The 25522-nt window shown below is 50.0% G+C and overlaps 1 protein-coding gene across 3 annotated transcripts in view; it reads right to left on the bottom strand.

The window, feature by feature from the left end:
• The window catches only part of LOC147902203 (ubiquitin-activating enzyme E1 1-like), a 70898-nt gene that overhangs the window by 33421 nt on the left and 11955 nt on the right, over positions 1 to 25522 (bottom strand). The window lies entirely within an intron of this gene.

Here is a 25522-nt window from a genome sequence, read left to right as displayed (position 1 = left end):
ATCAGCCTTTTGCTGCCCGGACAAGATCAGGGAATAGACAGCATGGTCACTTTCTTGAGTTTGCACTCCTTGCTACAGCTTGCAATGAAGAGCCTTTGTGCCATAAAGATGCTTTTGACAGCAAAGAGTGGATGGATGCAATGAAAACTGAGTTCCAATCTATTGCCAAAAATGACACATGGGAATTAGAAGATCTCCCACCTGGCAAGCATGCCATTGGAACGCGGTGGGTCTACAAATTAAAAAAGAAATCTGATGGCAGCATAGATCGATACAAAGCCCGTCTTGTTGCAAAAGGGTATGCCCAACAACAAGGCATTGACTTTGAGGAGACATTTGCTCCCACATCCAAGATTACTACCATTCGATGTGTCATTGCCAATGCAGCCCATCATCATTGGCAAGTGCACCAACTTGACATCAAGACCGCTTTTCTTCATGGGGATCTGCAGGAAGAAGTCTATGTCACACAACCTCCTGGCTTTGAGGCTGTTAATTCTGAAAACAAGGTATGCCGGCTTAGAAAAGCCCTTTATGGTTTGAAGCAGGCACCCAGGGCATGGTATGCCAAAATTCATGCACACTTACTATCCCTTGGTCTTCAGAATAGTCCCACAGAACCCACTCTTTATTTCCGTGGGAGTGGATCAGATTTTTTAGTGCTAATTTTATATGTGGATGATATGCTTATCACAGGCCCTGATACTCAGAAAATTGCAGCTTTCAAGGTTGATTTGCAGCAGATTTTTGACATGTCAGACATGGGACGGCTCCATTATTATTTAGGCATTCAGTTTGCTCATGTTGAGGGGGGTATCATGATGTCTCAGTCCAAGTATATTGGACAGCTCCTTGATCGTTTTCAGTTTGAGGATTGCAAGCCAATCTCTACTCCAGTGGATCCTGGCTTCAAATTCTCAGCTCATGATGGGAGCCCACCATGTGATATCACTCTTTATCAGCAGGCTGTTGGATGCCTTATTTATTTATGTCACACCAGACCTGACTTGCAGTATGCAGTATCTCAGCTCAGCAGATTCATGCACATGCCCACTTCACAGCATTGGCAGGCAGTGAAGAGAGTCTTCAGATATCTCAAAGGCACTCGGGATTTAGCCCTCTTCTACGGTGATCAGGGTTCACTTACCATGCATGCTTACACGGATAGTGACTGGGCAGAGTATCTCAGCTCAGCAGATTCATGCACATGTCCAGTTCACACCATTGGCAGGCAGTGAAGAGAGTCTTCAGATATCTCAGAGGCACTCGGGATTTAGCCCTCTTCTACGGTGATCAGGGTTCACTTACCATGCATGCTTACACGGATAGTGACTGGGCAGGATGTTCCGAGACCAGAGTGTCACATACTGGCAATTGTTTTTTGCTTGGCAATTCATGTATTTCTTGGCTCAACAAGAAGCAACCGACAGTTGCCACGTCTAGCTGTTAGGCTGAGTACATGGCAGCTTTCACCACTACAGTAGTGTGTGTTTGGCTTCGACAGTTACTTACAGATCTTGGTATTTGCCAGACATCCTCCACTATTGTCTACACTGACAGCCAGAGTGCTTTGGCCATTGCACGTAACCCAGTGTTTCATGCGCGTACCAAGCATATTGAAGTTCACTATCATTATGTTCGGAAGCGGTTGTCAACAGGAGACATAGAGTTGTCCTATCTTCCCACAGAGGACAACATCGCAGATATGTTTACAAAGGCACTTCCTCGTCCCAAGTTCGAAGTCTTCCGACAGGCTTTACACTTGGTTCCCTTTTTTACATGATCTGAAATTCCTTGTACATTCATAGGTGGCTATATCCTTTTGGATGAACATGTGCCACCATGACCAGAAACTACCAGGTATTCTGAGACATTTCCAGAGTACTTCAGCCCATCCCATGGAGGGGGGTTTGTAGGCCATCTTCTGATGGTTCTAGTGAAACCCTATAGGCCATGGTATGTGCCTTGTAGGCATAAGTGTAGGCACTTGTAGTGTTAGTGCCTTCTAGGCCACCTAGGACACTTAGTCCTATGTGACACCTAGGACACTTAGTCCTAGGTCTTGGTACAAGTATTTTGTACTTGTGTGTTTTCAAATAATCTAAGATTGACGTGACTTCTCTATTGACTCGTCTTGTACCTGCACTCTCTCTCTCTCTTTTCTCAACGGACCTTCAAAAATGAGATTGCTATTTTTGTCATGATGTTTCGACAAAGATAAGAATGCTATTTTTGTCATGAGGTTTCGGTAAAATATGCATGTTATTCTTGTCATGAGGATTCAACAAGATAGGAATGTTCTTTTTTGTCATGTGGTTTCGACAAAAAGAGAATGGATTCCCCTAGACCTTGGTTCCGGATGCGCAATTCCTGGAACTGGTCTATGTTGTGCATGGTTCGCCGCGATGTACGTGGTGTACTAGTCACAGTGGGTGTACTAGTCGCTTGGTTTGCAATGCTATACGGATTTGTTATCTGCAGCTCTACAAATCGTCTATGCATTGTTGGTGATCTGTTGACGGCATGGTTGGCTGTCCACTCACATTTGGATTTGATATCTCAAGTACTTCGGATGTTCATGATGTACCACTAGTGTGGGTCTGAAGAGATGGCCATAGGTGGGTAAAGCATGCATGAACTATCCTTGGGCAGTACAGTCTGAGTATCTATGTGCATGCATTAAGTGTTTACATATGCTCATGATGTACCACACTGGCAATGGGTCCTTAGGGATGGCCATACGTGAGGTGGATTAGACATCGTGGGGAGCATATTGTTTGTGAGTGCATGTATGCATGTATGCATGTACGTAGAATGTTTGCTTGTCTTTTGCCTAACAAACATTTAGTGTTTCCACTTGGTTTTCTTTTGCAGGCAATCGAGGACGCTTGCCTTCTTTCAACAGGGGGGTATGTCCCGAGGACATGAAATTTTGAGACTTTTGATTTGCGACTCCCGTAATTTGTGCGTGACTGCCTTAAGCCTCTGGGACGCGAGGGTCCGGCCATGGGGCGGGACTTGGGGAATTAAAATTCCTAGTGGGCCCTTGTAAATAGTGAATGTGCGCCAAGTTACTAGGCAATTAATTCCTAGGGCCAAAGTGTGCAACAGGGGAGCCAAAAGTTTTAGGGACGAAAAGAGTGGTGCAATTAAAAAACACTAATTTTTGAAGCCTAGGGCTTTAAAAGGGGGAGGGAGCCCTTCTTTTGGATGCAGTTGGCTAAATCAGTTCCAGAGGAGCCAGATCATCAATTTCAGGTGATCCAGGGCCTGCCAGGGAAATTCGTTTTTACCCAGGGGCCAGTTTCAAGTGATCCAAGGCCTGCCAGGGAGATTCGTTTTTACCCACGGTTCAGTTTCAGGTGTTCCAAAGCTTGCCACGGAAATTCGTTTTTACCCAGGGGCCAATTCCAGGTGATCCGGGGCCTGCTAGAGCAAATCACAGTCGATCCAGGAGCCTGTTGCAGGTGGCGATTACTACCAAGGTGTATGTTCCAGTTTGCGATTTACTTTTGGGCTCTTCCAGGCTGTTCCAAGTGCCTGCGATTGGTTCTAGGGCTGTTCCACGAGTTCTGGACCTAACCAAGCTGCTCCAAGTGAACTGCAAGTTGCTTTTTTCAGGCTTTCAAGCTCTGCAAGAGATTTAGACCTGATTTTCTAGAGCTTTTTGGGTGTTGTGGCTGGTTTTGGCATCTTTCCACGCGTGGGTGTTCTATTCTAGGCTGCTTTTGGGCTGTGCCAGGGCGGAATCAGCTTATCTCCACAGGATCTATGGTTTTCTACCCAGGATGACCTTTCTTCTGTGGATTCCGAGTAGAAGAAGGCTTGTCTTTGCCTGTTTTTGCCGTTTCCTGATTGGTTGCTGGCTAGTTATTGCGTTTGGGTCTCTTTCCTCGCGAAGAAGGGTTGATTTATGCTATTGAGCAGTGGCCAGGGAGGCTATAGATTGAAGAAACTTGCTGGGAAGTGTTTGGTTGTTTGAATGCACAAGAGTTCAGCTGTTGAGGGCTTTGTCTTGCAGTTGTTCAGCCGTGTTTGGCTGGCTGGGCACTTGGATGTGCGATTGCAGGACCGGTTCAAACAGTGGATGCTATTGGGGTCTCTGTTGCATACTTTGGTTGGCTGAGGATATAGGATTGTCTAGTGATTGGATGTTGTTCAACGTTTGAAGTTGAGCAGGGAATTACACGGTGGGCTGAACGGGGAGTCTGCGGGCATTGGTTTGCATGTGGTGCAGCTTCCCAAAGACCTTTGTAATCAGCCGCTTGGCTATAAATGAATGTTAAATAAATACTGCAAGAGGCGCTAACGTTTGGGGCAATCGGTGCCTTGTTTCTGAGTAGGAGCGCTCTAGCTTCCCTGTGATTTGTTCTGTGGTGCATATTTACTTCTCCATTTACTGTGCATGCTGTATTTAAGTGGATCCTACCACCCCTTACGTTGTTGAGGCTGGTTTCAATACCGGCGTGAAAGAGAGAGTGGATTAAGCTGCCTGCATGCAGCGGTGAGACTTCCCTGACCCATCATGCTTAGAAACCTAATCACCTCATGGTTCCCTCCCAAAAGCTGATCCACCTTGTGATAAGCCTTCTCAAAGTCCAAAAGAAAACCCACAAGATGCTCAAATTCTTATCGATGGTTTCCAAGAAGGTGATAATGTTTTCCAAGATGCTCCGCACATCTATGAATATCGTAATGATAACTAGAAGGATGGTGTTATGTCCATAATTGGACTAACTAGGGCCTAAGCAAGGCTGAACTGTCTGAGTCAAGGCCATAGCCTGGATGCGGTCTAGATCCTGTGAATTGAGCTAGCCTAAGAAAGGTGTCTATTCCAAGATTAGCGAAGCTAATTAGAGTAAATCATGGATTCCAAGTTCAGTAAAGCATGCAACCTAAGTTTAGGGTTTATTGCCTGTGTCATTACTCAAAGGAGTTGGAGTCTTCTTTGAACAGACCTGGGACGAACAAAGGTGGCTCGACATATTGAGCCTACGGCTCGCATGCTGACTGCTAGCTCGAACCACTATGGGTTGTTTTGCACGATTGTCCTTGGGTACTTTGTATTCTCAGTTCAAGTTGAACCCCTTCAGGGTCAAATGTTTAGTTGAGTGGGTTTGGTTTGGGGCTGTTTTATTTGTATCAGAGCCAACTTCAAGCTGCAATGTGCATGATTCCTGCTGCTATTTGGAGTGCTTACCTTGGAAAGGCCACTGTGTGTATATCTAGATGAACCCAGGAACATACCCATGCTCATCCTCTAAAAACCAACGCATAGTATTCAATCTAACTCCATCACGCATAGCAGGGACTAGCTACTATGACATCCCCACTGACCTCATCAGCACCTAGCAATGGGTGTAGACCATAGTATAAACGTATGCTCTCACACATACCAAATCCACCAACCACAGATACTTGAGCATCCATTTATACAAAGGTCTTCGGGTGGCACTCAGGAGGTGAAGGGCAACTTAACTCTGACAAAGGCTAGCACTAAAGGAGAAGGCTAATCAAAAAGTCGCCCACATTCTCTTCATTCAAGCTACAACTGCTTTTAGAGGCTGATGCCTACAAATAGGGACATGCAAGCAAGCCTAAGGTTGTGTGTGCTAGAAAAGCGTGCATAATGCAGCAGTATTATGGGCTGCATGCTGCGCGCATGTATTATCTTTTAAAGACTAGAATATATCCAATCTTTACAAATTAGACTTTTTTATAGAACAAGGGAAGGAAGGGATATACCTAAAGGAATCCAGCAGGAACATGCCCAAATTCACCATAGAAGAAAGTACAGTTTATAACCTCATGGTAGTCATCCCGAGACAATAAACCATCAACTCCATGCAATAGTAGAGACTAGCTACTACGCCATCCCCATTAACGTCATCAGCGCCCAATAGCCGGTGTGGAACTTCGTATCAATATACGCTCACACACATACACACCCCCCAAGTTTCTGTCAAACCTCCAGAGACACGAGGCAAACTCAGCCATAATGAAGCCTAGCACTTGGGGTGAAGAAAAAGTTATATAGTCATTTCATTATAGTCTTTCCCAAATAAAACTCATAATGATAGAAAGAATTATTACAACAAAAAGGGTAGCTGATATGTCATGCACACCACTAAAGATAGAAAGAACTCTCACAATATCAGCTAGCTGCAACTTGGACAAAATTTTCACAAAGTGAAATTCGCATATCCGCTAATTGGCAAAAGGGAAAGAGTGGGAGTTTGTAAGCAACTTTAGACAAAATCATGAGTAAATGAAAAATTAAAATTAAAATCAGTAAGTAAAAGGGGTTTTGAGGTGAATGGACTTGTGTGTTGCTTCGGGGGGAGGGGGTGCAATTGTCAGCTCAACCAAAGGCACATGTGAGGTAAGAGGTTTTGGTGGGAGAGTGGTTGAAGTGCAAGGAGCCAAGGGGGCAACACGGATGAGAGGCCCCTTGGGTGGACTAGAAGCCACGATCTCTTCGGGGGTCGAACGATGGTTGTCTTGAAGCATAATGGCTCTCTCCAAGAAAAGGGAATCACAAGGACGAAGAGCCTCGAAGCTCGACGATTCACAAGGCAGTGGCAAGGCCATCATAAAAGGGAGGCGTTTGGGACTATCACCTTCTGAGTGGGAGCCTAAGGTCGCTCCTTCGGAATTTACTTAGAAGGGCACATCCACACTATGTGGGGAAGAAGCATCCAAATGCCGGGTTTGGGCTCCAAAAGAGGCTACACTCTCTATGTTGGAAAGGTCACCTTCCCATCTGTAAGCCCCCAAATGAGGAGCATGGAAGAGGGAGACGGAGACCTAGGGCAAGAGAGAGAGGGGGCTGCCACATGTGTTGGAATGGTCACCTCCCCATCTGTAAGCCCCCATATGAGGAGAGCATGGGGGAGGTAGACCAAGGCATGATTAGGCTGCTACATTTTTTTTTGCCGAAAAAACAGTGCTGATTATATTACTTCGAAAAACAAGATACATGAGGTCAGTTTTGTAGCTGACGGGGCTGCGTTCACAAATCGGACGCAGCCCTAAATGGAAACAAAAAGCTCTCTCTCACGGAGGGATCAGGCGGGTGTGAATAAACAGCCAGAGAGGTGGTGAATAGTGCCACTGAAGGCCCTGAGAAGTATGCTCGAAGAAGAGACCCTGCGTATCCCAATCTCGGAGGAAACGTCTCCTCTTCTCTCGGCCAGCCCGGGAATCTCCCTGTATCTGGTCCCACTGGCCTCTGAGTGTGTGTATAATCTCACTCCAGATGTCGGCCATGACCTGGGTAGTCCAAAGAGAGGTACCACCGAGGATCTGCGCGTAGCCCGAGGTCCAAATGTGCCATCCAACGATGCTACTAATAATCTCTCAGACTGGTTGCCTCTCCTGAGATCCTATATCCGCCTCTGCCAGGTGCGGCGGGATGCCCTCAAGCGGCCCCCAAGTCCCCTATGTGATAAGGAACATGGGGTCCTGCGGGCCTACCTCGAACAATTGATGAAAGCCAGGTGTGGTGCTGCATCAGCAGAACGCGCCCCAGGTGATCAAACCTAGCTCCGGTGCTGCGCGAGTAAGGATCCCAAAGGTCCACCTCCACACTTCCTGGGCGCGAGTGCAGCTCCACAGGCAGTGTTTTGGTGACTCCTCGTCCTCATGACAAATCTGACAAAGACCATCCTGACCAATCTGCCGCAACCAGCTCCCCACTAGAAGACCCTTGTAGGCGAGTAGCCAAAGGAAGTAGGAAATCTTACGTGGCCGCCAGCTCTCCCACAAGGCCTTCCAGAAGGCCTGCAAAAATAGCCTGGAGATACCTTGAGCATACCAACTGGGCTGCTGGGTGGACGGGCGGCTCTGCATCCTCCCGAGAACTCTCCTGCCCAATGTCGTGCTGTAAGCGAAGAAAGGGGTCGGCCCCTGGCCTGCCACAACCTCTGGCCATCTCCACTCACCTGGGTCCCAATCAAGCTCTGACAGGGCCCGCCCCTCCCAAAGCCAGAGTCGCCATAACTGCAGCTGATCTTGCTCTATACTAGGATCGATCCGCCAAACCTTCCCCACGAGGAACCCTCTGCCACGAGAAGGGGGTCGATGAGCACACTCTCTCTCTTGAGTCGGCCGTCCCCCAAAACCGCAAAGGAAACAAAGGTGTCGCCAACCCGCCTGTAACCACCAGTGGGATGCCACGGGAGGTGAACTGTCCAAGCCAACGGTCATCACCAAGCATGAGGATCTGAATCTCGAGTGGAACCAACCAACCGGCAAGAATCGCTCCGTCTATCTCTGTGCGTCTCGCCTGAGCTCCACGAGCTCCTCCAGCTGCGGCTGCTAGAGCAACGGTCTCCAAGTGTCCCTCCAAACTCGAAGGGACCGGGCTGGCCCCCGCATCCAACCGTCCCACAGGATATGTGACCTCTCCCCTAGCTGAAGACCCAATGTATCTCTGACTTGATCGTTCCAGATGAGCGGCTGGCGGTCGATCTCCTCCTGACTGCTAGGAGGGGACTGGAGGAGACTGAGACGGAGTCGCCTCCAAACCATGAGAAGGCTACGAATGAGCGGGAAACGGGGGTGAGTAAGCGATGCAGAGGTGAAGATCCACCGGAGGGACGGTAGCCACTCTCCACCTCGGTGCGGGACGCAAGAACTGATCCCCTGTTGAAGTAACATCTTCCACGTTTGTCCCCCCGGGGTCAAACCGCGGATAACTAACTTGCCCAGCAGGGCCTGACTCTGAAGCTCAGGATCAATGACCCCCAAGCCACCCTCAGTCTGCGGAAGAATGATTGTCTGCCAGGCTACCTTGGCTCTGGTATCTCTGAGACCATCCCCCCCAGACCACAGGAAATTCCGAACCATCCTCCTGAGCTGTGCCACGCTGGATCTCGAGAAGCACCAACAAGAGGCCACATACCAGGCTGTGGCCAGGAGAACCTGGTTGATTACAAGAGCACGACCTGCAAGAGAGCTTAGCAGTGCTCCAGAAAGCCAGCTTCCGTCGAATAGAATCTAGCACCGGGAGAAACTGTTGAGCTGGCATGATGTCTAGGCCGACCTGAAACCGAGATATCTAGCTGTCTGCCCCCGCGAGATCCATTTGAAACCCAAAAACCTCCCCCACTGTGAGATTGCCCCAGGGTTTGTGAGAAAACCAACTAATTTATTCCATTTGATTTTCGCACCGGCTGCCGAGCAGAAGACCTCTAAGACCAGCCTCACCCTCTCCAGCATCATCTCATCATCCTGAACGTACAGCGCTGTGTCATCTGCATACTCCGAGTCCAAGAGCTCCGTGTCCTCCCTGATGGGAAGGCAAATACCCCGGATCCCGGTCGACCTCGCCCGAAGGTAGTATGTCATCGCCTCGGCGAAGAAGAGAAACAGGTAAGGAGCAAGGGGGCAACCCTGACGCACTGATCTATCCAATCGAAATCGCTCTCCCATCCTGCCGCCGATGATGACCCTGCTGGAGCTATCCTGTATAACGCTAAGATACCCTAAATCCATCCTACTGGGAATCCCAGTCTCTCCAAAGTACCCTCCAGGAAGGACCAGTCCACTCGATCGTAGGCCTTCTCAAAGTCGAGAAGTAGGATGGCTAAGTACGACCCGCTGTGCTGAGCCCACTCCGTCGCCTCTGAGAAGGTAAAGACATTATCCAGGATACTGCGATCCTGGATAAAGCATGTCTGAGTGTCATGAATGAGGTCAGGAAGTAGTGACCGAACTCTAGCGCTGATCATCTTGGCAAGGATTTTGTAGGCCATGGTGAGAAGAGTGATCGGGCGCCACTGACCAATCTCCTGTCGGTCTCCTCCCTTCGGGATGAGGCAAATCAATCCCGAAGAGAGGCTCTCTGGCATATGTCCGCTGCTGAAAATCCTCTGGAGGGCTGCTAGGAGGGGCTGATGGATCTGATCCCAGAAAGAGGCGAAGAAAGCGCGAGAGAGCCCATCCTCACCAGGGCATTTCTGCCCATCAATGGCCATCAAGGTCTCTTGCATCTCGACAGTAGTGAACGGTGCCATCAACGTCGTCTGCATGCTGGGCTGAACAAGGGCTGGAATGTGCCTCCACACCTCCTCACGGGAACGTCTAGTATGGGGGGCAAGCTGCTCCTGCTGGAAAAGAGTCCTGTAGAAGTCTATAGCCAACCCCAAGACCTCTTCCGGATCAGTAACGATGTGCCCCCTCACTGTCCTAAGACTCCGAAGCTGATCACCTGCTACCCTCTGGCCATGCGTCCTAAAGAACTCTTTGCTCATCCGGTCGCCCTTCCCTTCCGAGCCCAGTAGGAGAGGGAGGCGTGATAAGAAAACTCTGAAGCATTTGCTCATGGCACCAGAGGCCTCTCGCCATTGCTGAAGGTGTTGAAGAACGGGCAGGACGACCCCGTCTCCCCCTCCAAACCTTCTCATAAGCGACAGCGCCTCCATTCCGATATGTCTGATTCTTCTTCGACTTCGACCGCGAGCAGACAGTTGTTCGCAGCCCCCCGTCCCTCTCCATGAGCCTACACCTCGTATCCTGGAATGTGAACGGGTTTCACTCTTTGGGCACCCGTGGTCCCAGGAAGCTCATTTTGCGACAGGAACTTCAGCCTGCAGTGATTGGTCGATTGGATGTACTTTTGCTCCAGGAGCACAAGCTTTCTGCGGCTCATTCCCGTAGCTGCGGGAAGGTTCTCCCTGGACGTCCCTACACTTATTGGGAGCCTTCGATCGGCGCACAGGGGAGGAGTGGGGGTGTCTGTACCTCCGTGTGCGAGCAGTTAGCCCAGAACGTTGGAGTCTCCTCAAGAAGAGCTCTGGCTCGAAGGGCCTCGATCCGAAGCTCCTCCGAACCCGGAGCTGCCTGCTGGAGTCGCTGAATGGAGGCGAGGTCCCTACGAAGAGCTTTCTCTCTGCCCCACCACTCCTGGCGAACCTGAAGGGCTGCGAGCTGGCAAATCTGACTGGACTCCTGCAAAGCTTGCGCCACCGACTCAAACAGATCCACGCACTCGCCCCAATCTCTGTCCCAAAGGCTACCGATACTACAGCGCACCTCCTCCCTAGAGAAGATGGAATCAGAAATCCTGCACGAACGGGGAGGAAGGGACTGAGCTGCCGAGTCTAGTGATAAGAGCACTGGCGCGTGGTCGGAGAGTGTCGTCCCTGGCACTATACCCACCTAACCACCTCTGCTGATGGCCCAATCACTGACATAAAATCTGTCCAGTCTCTCCAGGAGTCTGCCTCCTTCCCTGCGGAAGCCCCACGAGAAGTCCAAGCTCCCGTGCCATCGGCAGAAGGACGGGTCTCTCCAGCTGTCCCTACCTCCTGTCGCGAAGATAAAGGAGTCCCAAGCGGACTACTCTGCCTGAGCTATACCTGTAAACTCTGGTCCTCTGCCCTACTGGTCCTCCAAAGTCTCCAGATTGTTGAAGTCACCTCCAACAATCCACGAATCCATGTCTGGGAGAATCTCTGTGAGTGTCCTCCAGAAAGTGGCTCTGCATCGGAGGTCTGTGGATGCATAGACGTTGAGGATTCCTATTTTGGAGCCCTCCAACTCTAGGCCAACCCAAAGTGCACGGCCTGGGATCAACGTACCATGACCAAAAACTCCCTGGACAAACGACTCGCAAACGGAAGTACAGACACCGCCACTCCTCCCCTGTGCACCGATCGAGGGCTCCCAATAAGTGTGAGAGCGTCCAGGGAGGATCATTCCCGCAGCTACTGTTGGGGTAAAGGCACATTGCCTACCCTTAATTAAAGAATTAAAGATAGGACACCTATGACTGTCTTAAGACAGTCATAGGGTAAACCTAATCCTAATAAAACATAAGTGAGTTTGTGGTGTGGCTCACTCATCACTTCACACCCACACTAGTGTGTCTCTCTTACTCTCACTCTCTTGCTCCCTTCGTCCTCTCTTCCCCCTCTCAACTGGTATCAGAGCCATCGAGCTTTCTCTCCCTCTACCTCCTCCTCATCCTAATCCATCCATACCGTACGGACAGTTCCGTACGTCGTCCGTACGACTGTACGGACCAGGGTGCAGAGCCGTACGGCGGCGCGTTTTCGCGGAGGAGGCGTGGTCGTGGGCGATTTCGTACGGCAGCTGCAAGTCGTGGTCGCGGGCGATTTCGTACGGCAGCTGCAAGGCGTGGTCGCGGGCGCATTTCGTACGGCAGCTGCATTTTTTTGCAGGTCTTTGAAGAGGGCGTGGGCGTCGCCAGCCTGCTGCAGTACAGCAGCATAGCTGCTGTGTTTTACAGCAGTTCTTACATCAGCTGTACGGACAGTCCGTACAGCCGTACGGACTGCCGTACAACTTTGTACGGGAGCTTTGGCATTGTTGTGTACTGTACGGCAGGTACAGTACGGCTGGCGCCGACATCAGCTGGGTACAAAAGTACAGCTTTTCTTTGCTGCAAAAATCTCGTTTTTTTTTTTGGGGGAAGTGTGCACCGATAGTACATAGGTACTCTGCAGGGACAAAAGTACAGCAGGTACTTTGCAGGTACTGGAAAGTACAGCACATTTTCTGATTGGAAGAGGGATAATCCTGAAGCATTCTAGCAGTATACTGTGCATTTGTTGATAGTACATAGGTACTCTGCACCGATAGTACATAGGTACTCTGCAGGGACAAAAGTACAACAGGTACTTTGCAGGTACTGGAAAGTACAGCACATTTTCTGATTGGAAGAGGGATAATCCTGAAGCATTCTAGCAGTATACTGTGCATTTGTTGAGGTACATCAGGTACTCTCGTGTCACTCACGCTTGAGGTGACTTGTGCCACAGTGGTGGTGTTTGTGCAGTTACTTGTCATTCAGGAAGGTCAGATGCTTGCAGAAGCTTCTATGCATTTACTGAGTGCAATTCTCAGTTTTGGGTGATCTTATCAAAGGGCTTTTGCCTGGATGTGGTTGCAGTATATGCCTTGAGGCAGTGTGTAGCCAGGGAGCACACATTTGCTTTATTTCCGCAGTGCATTTGGTGACATTTGTTGCAGGTCACATTCTTTGTACACACCTTGAAAATCTCAGTTGAGCCACGCTTGGTCAGGGCGCATCGAGTTTACTCGGTCCCTAACTGCCCATCGTTGACAGTGCTCAAAAGATTTTCTTCTTGGTGTCTGTACGTTGTGATTTGTGTTGTTACTGAGTACACAGGGGCAGCCTATGCATTACACATTGTCAGGTACAAGTGTCAGAGAGATTTCATATTGCATGCTACCTCAGTGTTGAGGTGTTCTCCACTTGATTCAGGTGTCAGATCAAGGGACTTTTGCCCAAACTTTGTTTGATAGTACGTGGGATACCGACGGAGATCTTCAGATGCATTTTCTCCCCTTGGTATAAGGGTGATTGCTTGGGATTTATCCCATTTACTGTTGCAGGTTTTGTGACAGGCTGAAGGGTCATTTACTGTTTTTTGGGGTGTTTGTCAAGTGGTTTCTGCAATTTGAGTCAGTGTCATACCTCATCTGAGGTGGGAGAAGTGATCAGTACAGTCAGTACAGCAGTGTTTACAGCAGTGTTGGTGGTTTTGTCAGATAATTATGCACTGTTAAGCTCTTGTTGAGCAGCAGCAGCAGTCTGAAATTACTGTTTTTATGCCTCTTTGAGCTCAGAACAGTTTGTCAGAAGGTACACTATTTGCAGGGACATTTACTGTTTTGCTGCAGATTTCACTGACAGTAAAAACAGCACCATTGAGAGTGCTTCTGGCTCTTGAATAGAGCAGGCTTTTCTGAGAAATCAGAACTTTTATTCAGTCCTTTTACTTCCAGGGAGTCAGGTACTTTCCTCATCTGATATGGCATCAAGAGGAGGTGATTCTTCAATTCTGAACATAAAGAAACTGGAAGGAGCACATAACTATGCATTATGGGCAGAACAGTGCTTGAATGTCCTTCTGTTAAAGAAGATTGCTAAGCCCATAAGGGTAAAGGGTGTCAAGCCATCTGATATGGCAGCTGATGACTGGGAAGAGCTTGATTTGTCCGCGAGGGCAACTATCATGCTCACTATTTCAGACACTCTTGTGTTCAATGTACAGGCTGAAAAGACCTCTTATGGTCTATGGCAAAGACTAGAAGAATTATATGCCCAAAAGAGCTCAGCCAGTAAGGTTTATTGGCTAAAGAAGCTGGTTGATCTTCGCATGAAGGAAGGTACAGCTATGACCTCACACTTGAGTGAGTTCAATGCTATCTTTACACAGCTGATTGCACAGGGGTTGAACCTTGATGAGGAGTTCAAGGCTACTTTCTTGTTGTGTACTCTTCCTGAGAGTTGGGACACTTTCAAGACCACCCTGTCAAACTCAAATGCCACTCTTATTTATGCTGATGTAGAGAGCTCTCTTCTTATGGAGGAGATGAGCAGGAAGAATAATGCGGGCAGCAAGTCTTCAAATGCTTTGCAGGTACAGGACAGAGGCAGGACTCAGCAGAAGGGGAGATCTGCTAGTAAGTCCAAATCCCGTAGTCAGTCCCGTGGCAAAAAGGACATTGAATGCTTTTATTGTGGCAAGAAGGGACATGTGAAGTCGAAGTGCTTCAAGTTCATACGGGATCAGAAAGCCAAGAAGCCTGAAACAAAGGATGCAGGAAATGCAAGCAAAGGCAAAGGCAAGGCCAAGGCAGATGACTTGGATGCAGTGAATGTTGCAGCGGAGGACAGTGACAGTGACATACATGATGTTTTATGCTCTTCTGCTGTAATAGCACATGCTTTGGTTATTAATGGCCATGACATGCACACCTGGCTCTTGGATTCAGGTGCCTCTTTTCATGTTACACCTCATAGGGAGTGGTTTACTTCCTACACAGGTACTCATGGAGTTGTTCATCTTGGGAACAACTATGCATGTCAGATTGCAGGGATTGGCAGTACACAGATAGTATTTCCTGATGGACAGTCATTTATGCTTGATGGTGTTCGCCATGTGCCGCAAATCAAGAAAAATCTGATTAGCACTGGCTTATTAGATGACAGTGGTTACCACACCACATTTGGGGATTCCAAATGGGTGATTACTGATGGCCAGACAGTAGTGGCTGAGGGTTTTAAGAGTGACACCTTGTACCCTCTTTATGTTTCCAGTGTGGGTAATCATGTTGTTGCCATAACCGAGCTGCCAAAGGTTTCATTGTGGCATAGCCGGTTAGGACACATGTCTGTTAAAGGAATGCAAGAACTGTCACGTTTGGGTTATCTGCCGTCTCTCTCTTTTTCAGATTTGCCTACTTGTGATCATTGTATTTTTGGCAAGCATTCTGTGACTCCTCATAAGAGGAGAACTCCCCAGAATAGAGCACCACTTGATCTAGTGCACACTGATTTGTGTGAGATGCCACAGTTATCACTAGGGGGTGCCAAATATTTTATTACTTTCATTGATGATGCCACACGTAAGGTGTGGGTCTATTTCTTGAAGCATAAGGGAGATGCCCTAGATGTTTTCAAGAGGTTTGTCGCTCAGGTTGAAAATCGGACAGGTCGTAGGCTGAAATGCCTCAGATCCGATAATGGGGGTGAGTATGTGTCACATGCTTTTGTGCAGTTTTGCCAAGCTAAGGGCATCAAACAGGAACTCACAGCCCCTCATAATGCATCTCAAAATGGTGCAAGTGAGCGGATGAATCGAACTATTCAGGAGAAGGTTCGATGTATGTTGTCTTATGCTGCATTACCCCATGGCTTTTGGGCAGAAGCCGTGCAAACAGCAGTTCACATTATTAACAGGTCACCAAATAAGGCTTTGGAGTTGAAAGTGCCAGAGGAGGTGTGGTCTGGCAAGCCACCCTCATATAAGCACTTACGGGTATTTGGCTGCGAGTGCTTTGCTCATGTACGCAAAGATCTCCGCACCAAACTGGATCCAAAGTCTATCAGATGCATCTTTATGGGATATGGTGACGAAGGTGAAATGGGGTACAGGTTATGGGATCCCGTTAAACGGAAGATTATACGCAGCAATGATGTCATCTTTAAAGAAGATAGTGTACACAAGGAACCCGTGCAACCTGTGGAATACAGGAGGGTTATTTATGATGATGTTGGACAGCAAAGAATGCCCATTTATATGCAGCAGCAGCCTGCTGCAGATCACCCTGATCAAGAGGGTATACAGGCTGAAAATCAGCCAGATAATTTTGCCAATGATGCACCACTGGATGTGCCAACAGATGGGGCTGTAGAACAGCCAGATATGGTGGTACAGCCACCCGTCATGCATGAAGAACAGGCTGGACAGCAGCCTAATCCGGAACATTTTGTGAGGAGGAGCACCCGTGCACAACGGCCTCCTGCCAGGTTTGTTCCTGGAGCCAATAATGTGGCTGATTTTATCATGCTGACAGATTGTGGTGAGCCTTCCAGCTTCAAGGAAGCTATGGGAAGAACAGAGAGAAAGAAGTGGGAGAAAGCCATGCAGTCAGAAATGGACTCCCTACTTCAGAATGATACATGGGACTTGGTGCAGTTACCTGCAGGCAGAAAGGTTTTGCCATGCAAGTGGGTTTACAAAGTCAAAGTGGATTCAAATGCTTTACCTCGGTATAAGGCCAGATTGGTTGCCAAGGGATTTAAGCAAGAAAAGGGCATTGACTTTGATGAGATCTTCTCACCTGTAGTCAAGATGACTACTTTGAGAGCAGTGTTAGCTCTTGTTGCTCATGATGACATGGATTTATGTCAGATGGATGTGAAGACAGATTTTCTTCACGGAGATCTTCATGATGAGATCTATATGAGTCAGCCAGAGGGATATGCTGTTAAAGGGAAAGAACAGCTTGTGTGTAAGCTCAAGAGGAGCTTGTATGGACTCAAGCAGGCGCCAAGAGAATGGTACAAGAAGTTTGATGCCTTCATGCAGTCCCAAGGGTATCATCGGTGTGAGACCGATCATTGCTTGTACACCAAACGGGCAAAGGATGGCAGTTTGATGCTACTCATTCTATATGTGGATGACATGCTTATTGCCAGTAAATCTCAGCATGAGATTAGTGCTTTGAAGAAACAACTGCATAAGTCTTTTGACATGAAAGACTTGGGTGATGCAAATCATATTCTTGGCATGCGTATTACTCGTGACAGGTCCAAGGGACTTTTGTTTCTGTCACAGAAAGAGTATATTGACAAAGTACTGCAGAGGTTTAAAATGGAGGGAGGGAAGTCCATTAGTACCCCGTTGCCTCCACATTTAAAACTCAGCAGTAAGGACAGCCCCAGATCAGATGATGATAAGGCTGAAATGGCCAAGGTTCCGTATGCATCTGCAGTTGGATCTTTGATGTATGCCATGGTTGCCACTCGTCCGGATATTGCTTTTGCGGTGGGAGTCATCAGCAGGTATATGGCAAATCCAGGCAAGCGGCATTGGGAAGCAGTGAAAGGTGTCTTAAGGTACCTCAAAGGTACCAAAGACTTGTGCATATGCTATGGTAGGCAGGATGCATTGGTGCATGGTTTTACAGATTCAGACTATGCAGGGAATGCAGATAACCGGAAGTCTACTACCGGTTATATTTTCACATTTGCAGGAGGTGCTATATCATGGGTGTCTCGGTTGCAGAAATGCGTTGCACTGTCAACCACAGAAGCTGAATATGTTGCAGCCACTGAGGCCTGCAAGGAAGCAATATGGCTTACTCGGCTGGTGGGAGATTTGGGCATTACAGGAGATATGCCAGTTTTGCATTGTGATAGTCAGAGTGCTATCATGTTGGCAAAGAATCCGGTCTTTCATCAGAAGACCAAGCACATAGAAGTGAAATATCATTTCATCAGGGAGGTACTGGAAGACAAGCGTCTTGAGCTTGTGAAAGTACATACTGATGATAATCCTGCAGATTTGCTCACTAAGAGCTTGCCTACAGAGCGGTTTGCACATTGCCGCCACATCATGGGATTAGGATGAGACCATTCTTACTTTATGGTCTTGTATACAGTAACTGTATATTGCTGTATTTTTATTCTTTTCTCCCCTTTAGGCACATTGGCCTTTAGGTGGGAGGTTGTTGGGGTAAAGGCACATTGCCTACCCTTAATTAAAGAATTAAAGATAGGACACCTATGACTGTCTTAAGACAGTCATAGGGTAAACCTAATCCTAATAAAACATAAGTGAGTTTGTGGTGTGGCTCACTCATCACTTCACACCCACACTAGTGTGTCTCTCTTACTCTCACTCTCTTGCTCCCTTCGTCCTCTCTTCCCCCTCTCAGCTACGGGAATGAGCCACTGAAAGCTTATGCTCCTGGAGCAGGAGTATATCCAAGCGACCAATCACTGCTGGCTGAAGTTCCTGTCTCAAGATGAGCTTCCTAGGACCACGGGTGCCAGAAGAATAAAACCCGTTCACGTTCCAGGAGACAAGGTGTAAGCTCATGATGAGGACTGGTAGGCTGCGAACAACTGTCTGCTCGCGGCTAAGGTCGATGAAGAGGCTGAAATTTCAGAATGAAGATGCTGACGCTTTTGTGAGGGTTTGGAGGGGGAGGCGGGGTCATCCTGCCCGTTCTTCAAAACTTTTAGCAAAGGCGTGAGGCCTTTGATGCCATGGACAAACGCTTTCTCGAGCCAACTCGAGATCTCTCAGGTAGTCATCCCGTAGAAGGCGCGAAGTTTCTGAGGAGTCCAGGCTCTGACATCTTGGGGGAGGGGCCACGACAGAGGGGACCTGAGGATCACAATCAATCTGAAACGCTTGGCAGCGCAACGCCACCGCAGGCGCACGTCACCCTCGGACCACTGAGTCTCGAGAAGCTGTCCACCCGACGGGCCTATCCAGGAGCAAATCTGAGCGTGCGTCTGCTCTCTGAGAGCCTCCCAAACCGAGTCGTCTGTCCAAGTCTCGGTGCCGTCGCTGAGAAAGGTGAAAGCAAAGCTGGGGCCATCCCTCGGGGCCAAGGCTGTGATCTTCCCATCCGCCCCTTTACGGAGTAGGAAGATACTGATGTCGAGGCAAGCAGGGAAGGTCCCGAGGTCGACCACATCCAAGTAATCCCAAGGACTAGATTTGTAGAAGTCGCGAGGAAGCTCTCTCTCCTGGAGCTGAGGCCCGTCAGAGTCTGCAACTGAGGGGGTCGGGCTAGCAGACAGGAAAGACTGCTCCAGGGGTGGTGCAAACTCGGGATGCCCTGCCTGGGGTGGGGAAGGGGAAGGACGCTGAGGGGTAGGCAACTCAGATTCCATGGAAGCGACTGACGGGAGAGGTGAAGGAGGGGGAGTGGGGGCTGCCCGCGGCTGAGAAACCACCGATGCACATGACACTGCAGAAGAGTTGAGAGGGGCGGGGGAGGGGGGATGGGGCTGGAGCTGGGACTGGGGCTGAAGAGGAAGAGGAGGGGGCTGAAGAGGAAGAGGCGGGGGCTGATGCTGCGGGTCGGGAAGAGGGGGCTGCGGCTGGGGTAGGGGCTGGGGCTGAGTGGAAGGGAGCTAGGGATCGGAAGAGAGGGGGACCTGAGGCTGCGGAGGGCGGGCTACAGACGAAGAAGAAGCTCTCCCAGGACCTTGGGACAGCTGCCTGTCAGGTCTCTGAGGCGCTGCTGCAGGTTGGGTAACCTCTGCCTCCTTGCCTTTGACAGAAGTCTTCTTATTCTTTCCTCTTTTCCTTCTGACCTCGATCCAGCCGCCAGCCACCTCAGGACCGGACTCCGGCTGCCTCTACTCTTCCTGACGTGGCTGCCCGGAGGGAGGGAGAGGGGGCTGAGGGGGGGGCGGGGGGGCCGAGAGGAGCTGGAGAAGCGTGGACAAGCAGCAACCAGGTGCCCAAAACCGTGACACCTCAGGCACTGGCCTGGCTATCCGGTGACTACCATGCTCTGAGTAATGTTGCCAGCATCTGTCACGATCTCAATCACTGCAAGGAGGGACGCAGGGTCTGCCACAGCCACACGATCTCTGGGAGCTCCCACCGCAGTAACCGCGTCGACGAAAGTGTCATGCATCACCCAGCCAAAGTGGGAGCCCAGGTCCCTGACTATCGGCCGCAACTCAGCAGCAAGGCCTGGAAAAACTAGCGTCACTGGGTGGCGAGGTATGCGGAAACAAGCATCAAAGTCCGCTGCGCTGAATCCTCGGTACCAAGGGACTATCATGATGATCTTTCCATCCACAGATGTGGGGGAACCAGCAATCAGGTTGCTCGCAGCTTTCGCAGTGGAGAGTTTAAGCCAGAAGATGCCCCTTCCCATAAGGGCCACCTCCTCGATGTGGCTGTCCTCTAGCATAAGAGTGGACTGGAGCCAGTCCCTGATGGCTGGTCTGGAGGGAGAGTGTCCAATGACTCTGCCATAGACGGAAGTGAGGGTAAAGTCATTGGCAACCTGTTGTACCCGAGACGACTGTTGCTTTGTTAAGATCACGCGGTAGGCATCTGGAGAGGGGGGGTCCGACTGGGCCTCCGGTTCCGGGCAAGGAGTCGCCATACCGCCAAGACAAACTGCGAGACCTCCGATGAAGAAGAGGCTGCCACCAAAAAGGGGGGGAGATGGACGAGGGATGGAGCCTGGGTGTGACGGAGGAGGATAAGGCGAGGCGAGGCGAAGCGAGGCGGGGCGGAGGAAGAGGAGGCGATGGCGGGAGCGGAGGGCGGAAGGCGGAGGTCGGAGGCGAGAGCGGAGGGCGGAGGTCGAAGGCGAGGGAGAGGGGCGGCGGCAGAGGCGAGGGCGGAGGGCAGAGGGGCGAGGGCGAGGGCGGAGGGGCGAGGGCGGAGGGGCGAGGGGCGAGGGGCGAGGCGGAGGGGCGAGGGGCGAGGGCGAGGGGCCGAGGGCGGAGGGCGGGGTGTGGTGGCGAGGGGTGAGGGTCGAGGGGTGAGGCGAGGGCGTGATGGCGGGGCAAGGCGAGGGGCGAGGGGTGTGAGGCGAGGGCGAGGGGCGTAAGGCGAGGGCGAGGGGGGGCGAGGGCAAGGGAGTGAGGCGGAGGAGGGTAGGGAGGTAGAGGCTGCGGAAGGAGGGAGGAGGGCTCGCAGGAGCGTGTACTTTTGCTTGAATTTGGATAGGCTGCTACATGGGCAGCACATGAGCTGTCATGTGGACAGCACAAGAGACCTTGTGCAGGAAAGATGGCAGGGGCATGAAACCCTGGATCTGACCTGGCAAGACGGAACTGCAGAGCAGGTGTACCGTGTACGGCCTGCAACAGGGCCCTATGAAGGGCACAATGACATCAGCAGGGTGTACGGATCTGTACGGCGCTGGAGAAGGGCCTGGCAGAGGCGCAACATTGCGGGGGTTACCAGCAGCCTGGTCGGCCAGGTATAGGGCTGGTAGGGCTGGTTCCAGCCAGCTACCATGCATAGAAAATGGCAGGGCAGAAGGGGGCTGGACCCTGCATATATAAGAGGGCATCAGCCCTTGAAGTGAGGGCCAAAGCCCTAGTTTTGTGGGCCAGGGGCCCTGGTTATGAGAGCCCTCTTAGGACAGTTTTGCAGCAGCCTGGTCGGCCTGTTTTGGTCGGCCAGATTGAGGCTGCTGGTCGGTTTTTGGGGCAAGCCTTGTGCCCTATAAAAGCATGGCCTCATTTCACACCATCTAGAGCAGCTTTTGAGGAGCAGAAAGGAGCTGCACCAGCAGCAGCAGTTGGGCCTCATCTTGGAGGTGAACTCGGCTGGAGACTTGCAGACTTAGCTCACTCAGAGGGCTGCCCACCTAGGCCCAGACAGCAAGGTGGAGAGGATCACTCTAGACACATTTGCTCGAGGTGGAGCACGCGGGCTCAGAGATCTAGAAGTGCTTGTCATCTAGTAGGAGAACCTGTTGGTTTTGGATCCTGTCCTACTTTGTGGACGGACGGAAATATAAAGTGTTGCTTCTATATTTGTCTCTGAGCATTGTCTATTTACTGGCTTGCACATCTATGCACATTAAGTTAAGAAGTCTGTGATTCCACATCCCACACCACACTGTGTGAGCTCCTGGGAATTACTATCAGTCTTCCGCTGTGCGTACTCTCTGTTGGGTAATTTCTAACAACATGGGCAGCACCTCACAGCAAACAATCAGGGCCTGCAAAGGGCCTAAAGTCGGTTTTGGGGGGCAGCAAGATCAGCAAGCAGTAGCCTCATCCTTAAGCCTACATCCAGGAGGCAAAGGAGGCCCACAGGTGCTGCAGACTGATCTCACTTAGGGCTGAACCCTAGGCTGTCTATCAGGGCAGCAAGGTGCTGAGAGACAGCAAGGTGGAGAGGATCACTCTAGACAGAGAGTCTACATTTGCTCCAGGTGGGGCACACGGACTCAGAGATCTAGAAGTGCTTGGCATCTAGTAGTAGAACCTGTTGGTATTGTATCCTGTCCTACTTTGTGGATGGACAGAAATATAAAGTGTTGCTTCTATATTGGTCTCTGAGCATTGTCTATTTACTGGCTTGCACATCTATGCACATCTACATCCAGGAGGCAAAGGAGGCCCACAGGTGCTGCAGATTGAGCTCACTTAGGGCTGAACCCTAGGCTGTCTAGAAGGGCAGCAAGGTGCTGAGATCTTTGGACAGAGGCTCTACATACGCTCGAGGTGGAGCACGTGGGCTTAGAGATCTAGAGGTACCGGCAGATAGTAGAAGAACCTCGTGCTAAGATCAGAGGACCACATCCTTGTGGAACTCTGGATCTATCTTTTGTATTGTGTCTGTAGCTTTGGACCGAAATATATTCTTTTGGTGGATTCTATTTCTGGCTGTCTCACTGTCTATGTGCTGGTCTGCACAACACATCTATGTGAAGCACATTAAGTAAAGAAGTTTGTGATTCCACCCACACCATCACTCTCAGTGAGCTCCTGGCGATTCTATCAGTCTTCCGCTGTGCGTACCCTCTGTTGGTTGATTTCTAGGCTCACAAGTGTGGGAGCTTGAAGGTGGGGACCTTGCTGAAGGACAACGCTGATTCAAAGCTCTAGGAATCGACTTCCACGACTAGAAGATTGTGCCCTTGTGACGGAGGGTGACTCAAGTTCCAATCAGGTGTACAGAGTTCTTGTCTACAGACAGAGATGTCGATTTCAGAAGCAGAAGCCCTTTCAGCCATTGCTCTTCCTTCCTCCTCCTCCAATCGAGCTCTTTCTTTCACCATTCCTGACTTTGGAGAGTCCGGGAAACTAGATGGGACTAATTATCCTATCTGGAAGGTGAAGATCCAGAGTCATTTAGTTGCTTGAAAACTATGGAAGCTAATACGGTAGCAGAGGCGAAGCCGGAGGATGTGCTGGACAAACAAGGGAGGATACTCGTACTGGTAGATGGAGATGAACTCGAAGACTGCGAGGATAGAGATGCCCATGCCCTAGCCTTGATCAGAGGGACTACGGCGGACTCGTTGATCAGATGATTGACACGTCAGTAGAGGCATGGGCCATTCTGAAGGATCAATATGAGATAAATAATATATCCCGCATCTTGACTCTTCAGCAACGACTCTATAATATGGATATGGATGAGGGAGATTTGGTTCATGACCACTTGACGAAGGTCAAGGTGGTGAGGCATCAACTGGAATTGGTTGGTCAAATTTACCCTCGAGCAAATCTCTTTTTTTCAAGGTTATGTACCCTCAAGCCAGTTGGCCTTGATGGGACTTGGAATGCTACCACGGAGTTTCAATAGCTTTGTTACGACCGTGACAACAAGATACTTTTAAGGAGTTGAACCCATTACTACTACAAAAGAGAAAACAAAGACAACAATGACAAGGCGTTGTTGGCAAAGGACAGGGCAAGCCTAGCAGTGGCAAGTCCAAGAAGGATGGTTATCGAGATGAAGAGGATACTTCCAATAAGAAGAGGAAGCAGAAGAAGAACTGCTTTTATTGTCACGAGTCACGCCATTTTGTGAAAAAAAGAAGAGGGATCAAAAGAACAAGGAGGAGTCGTCCAACTCAAACTCAGATGGTGAACCAAAAGCTAATGTGGTAATCGAGAACTATTCTTGATGACATCTCCATGTGTAATTGAGATCAAATATGCAGACCTAGAAGTCACAGTGAAGATGTCTGATATTGATGTGGGCCAACAGGGAGTCAAAGACCTTTGTTAAGGTGAAGGACAACAAGGAGTGCTTGGACTACTCTTCCAGATGGGACACTAACATGAGGGAGGATTCCATGGAGTGCCCTCGGTTTTCAAATTCCGATGGATCCTACAATTCAGAAGGGGGCATTACAGGATTACACACATTATTGGTATGTACCTCCATGAGGTACATGGTTTGCTTTTAGAGCAAGCACACTGGGAGTACATGATATGTACTTGATGTCATTAATTTGAGCCTTTATAGCATGCCGTGGAGAGAATTCACTCTTCATGTGTCTCGGGAAATTAGAAGGGGAAGTTGTGAGAAGTGCAGCAGAAATGAACAGAAGAGAGAGAGAGAGACAGAGAGAGAGAGAAAGAGAGAGAGAGAGAGACACACACACACACACACAGCACACCTCACACGCACACCACACTAAGAAGGAGAGAAAGGCACAAGAGAAGTGCAAGTGATCTCTAGAGAAAACCCCGCTACACCTGGGGGAAACCTCTAAACAAACAGGCTGCTTGAGAGCTCAACCGGATAGCTCAACAACCACGAGAACTGGAGCACAAGGGAGTGGATGAACTGCTCCACAGCCCTGCTCCTCAGATGCACCACTAAGCTGGCTCTGCTCCTCTGCCAGACACCAGAATGAACTGCTGCAAACACATGTGGGGGGCCTATATATAGCCCCCCAGCCTCCTAGACGGCCAGCAAGGGCAAAGCCAACCAGCCTGCCTACATGGGCTGACCCATGACCCTAGAGGACCGATCCTACAGCCCTCCATATAGGGCTGTCCAGGCCCTAAGAGAGGGCAAACACCCCCCGAAAACAAGGGCTATATCCAACCAGGGTGGCCGACCTGCAGATCGGCCCAACCACTGCTCTATAGCCCACCAAAAGGGGACGCCTAAGGGCAGCAAGGTGAGACACGCTCTCACACAACCTTGCACCCCACCTAGGAACTTCCATGGCCTACGTGGCACCACATGAGGCACTCAAAACCACACCTACTCTCACAGGAGGCGGGCACACCCACAACACAGGCCCTCACTCTCTACCCTAGCCTCACTCACTAAGCGGGCAGACCCATGGTACAACAATCCAACTGATGGTCCTGGTACATGACTCCCAACAGAGGATCCTCGAACAATGATCCAATTGCTACTGCAATCGGTGCAAGGTCTGCTTCCTTGCATGGGCACCTCTATCACAGAGCTAGATAGCCCCCTCTGAAGCCCCAAACTGGTACACTGTCGTCAGATTGAGACTCTGGCTGCAGCAGAACACTAGGAGACCCCCTTTGGATGTGCCAGGTCAACACATCCAAACTAATGACAGACGGGTAACATACTACCACCTGAGTCAGCGGTAACAACTCCTTGTGGCTCCAGGTCCTGCCTGAAAGCCTCGATAAACGACTCCCTGCTCGATGCACCTGGTTCGCAGGTCCAACTGCCACAAACAAGCAAGCAATCCTCCATCTGGATCCGGAAAGCATGTTGGCAGCTCC

Source organism: Dipteris shenzhenensis, chromosome 5 (assembly GCF_047967505.1).
Source record: "Dipteris shenzhenensis isolate YYH24624 ecotype China chromosome 5, Dip_SZ_1.0, whole genome shotgun sequence".
NCBI lineage: Eukaryota > Viridiplantae > Streptophyta > Polypodiopsida > Gleicheniales > Dipteridaceae > Dipteris > Dipteris shenzhenensis.
This window is presented reverse-complemented; position numbering and strand designations above follow the sequence as displayed.